Genomic DNA, 2,405 nt, shown 5'->3' on the forward strand with positions numbered 1-2,405 from the left:
GATTCATTTGGATCGACGAGCAATTTCGCGAATCAATAGAATGTCTCTCTATCCATATCTATTCTATCTTTATATGACGGGCCATAAAAAAAAGAAGTATTTTTTTATGGCATGCGGGATGATCGCGCCTAGTAGCCACATATCAGCTGCGCTCAATATGCGGGATTTCCATTGGATCAGATCTTTCGCTTTGACGAATTTGGACCTAGCGAAAAGGACTCGAAGCCTTCGCGCAAACAAGCAAAGTAGAAGCAAGACGAGGAAGCAGAGCTGTCATAGAAGCAGTAGCTTCACCCGACAATATACAATACAACAGTAGCGACCATGAATAAAAAAGCCCCTTGTTTAACGAGTTCGCTGCTTTTCCCAGGCCGGAGGATGGCAACTACTTATTGATTGATCGCCTTTCTTTGATATGTGTTCAATTTAGTACAATACAAACTACAACTAGATCAAAGCGGAAGGGCCACTCACTATAGAAGCTATAACTAGAAAAGCCCTAGCCAATAGTTTAGTAGTCGGCCAAACCCCCATGCTCACGACATGTTCTTGATATTGATTGAGTTGGAGGGAGTTAGAGACTACCATGGAATCCTTCCATAGTCACCCCAGTGACCTTCGTCACCAAAGCGTCACGATAGTTTCCAAGACCCCTCATATAATCTCCAGTGATGATCAGTCGGAGCATGTAGGAATGCCGACCACTACATAAGCAACGTCTGGCTGAGGCGAGCAGCAAGCGGGGGAGAGTATTCTGAAGTACAAGAATGTTGGGGTGGGACGCTAGTACTTAAACTAGGGTTGCTTCTTAGCGCTAATCTTGCAATTTTCAGCAGTTAGTTGTAGCGCGCCTTCCCTCCTTCTCTCATTTCGGAAAGATTTGGCAGTATTTTCTTATGATGACCTGGTCGAGAGAGTACGAAACATCGGTGTAAAAGATTGAGTGGGATGGTTATAGTAAGGGGCGAACCAAGTGCTTGCGCGAAGAAGCGAATCAATCAGAATGGAGACAAGGAAAGGAATCAAGGCCCAGCCCGGTAGCGATGCCTCTCACGCGGATGGGAGTTACTTTTCTTTATCACCGTAAGCGTTACGAAATGGACCCGCATTCCCCTTTTCTTTTCTTTTGCAACTAAGCTTAAAAGAAAGATAGTAGTCTTTCAAGCCATTAGAAAACTCATTAAGTGCTCTGTTGAGTGAATGTCTGTTGAGAAGCTTAGGTCATACATTTCTAGCTAATTAGAATACAACCATGAAGGTGGGGTTCGAATGCCATACAACTATTTATTCTGGTAAGTAGGATTGGAATGTAGTCCCTTTTTATTGGATCCGCCACTCCGTTAAGTGAAATTCAAAGTAGGTGTGGGTCTAGTTAGAGGAAGTCATAAATCAAGTATCAAGTATTGTTATAAATATCGTATATAGTAGTTGCCAAACTCACAAGCATCACACACTTCGATCTACTTTATTGAATAACTTAGCTAGATAGAACCGACTCAAGCTTTTAAATGAAAGAAGCAATAATGGCATAATTTCTGTCTCAAGACCTCTTGCAGCTACAGCCAATGCAGCACCTCCTTAATCAACATACAACACAACCCATTACGCCTTGCTCCAGTCATAGTATAAAGAGAGACTAGAACCTACCGGGGAGCCCTCAGTAGAGTCCCTATCGTTGTTGCAAAAATTACACACAGAGTTCTGGAATTTCACATTTGTGAGAAGAAAGGGTATGTGTGTTTGAAAGGAGTGGTGCAAGAACGTATTCTGAGCCTCAGTCAACACAACTTGTTTCGCCTTTTCCGAACAGCATTCTTATCAGGACCCTCCTTTATATAAACCACTCGTAGATATATACCTGCATGTGGCCTCAGATGAATACATCGATAGATAAGAAGGGAAATGCATCATCTAGAAAGGCTTACTGAGGTTTAGGGACGTTTGTGTGATGGATCGTATGCTTACTCACGACGACTTGGCTATTCAATAAAGGACGGAGTCAACGTGAGCCTTAGGGTCCAAAAATATTCCATTGGTGTAGCTATTAGCGATTATTCAAAGTCATAATGGTATAAATTATTGGTCAATTCCACTAATTCTTCTTTCCTGTTCCTTCACTGGCTATAGCGCCTTACCTCTTCTGTGACTTGTCCTGAGATGAGAAGTATCAAAAGTGCCGGGGTTTGGGTTTATGTCATGCTAGACTCATGTTTCTCGTTCTTACGCCGGGTCCGCGACCTTACAAGGATACACAAGCCGGTGAAGGTTTCGGAGAAGCAGCAAGCTGTTCGGATTCAAGTTAGCTTTGAGCAGGCCTCGGGCAAGGAAATGCTTTTGCTGTGCGAGGAGATAGTCGGCTCAGGGGCTTTTGGGCGGAGCCAAAGTGGTCCACATATGTACCATTT

Source organism: Triticum dicoccoides, chromosome 6B (genome assembly GCF_002162155.2).
Source record: "Triticum dicoccoides isolate Atlit2015 ecotype Zavitan chromosome 6B, WEW_v2.0, whole genome shotgun sequence".
Taxonomy (NCBI): Eukaryota; Viridiplantae; Streptophyta; class Magnoliopsida; order Poales; family Poaceae; genus Triticum; species Triticum dicoccoides.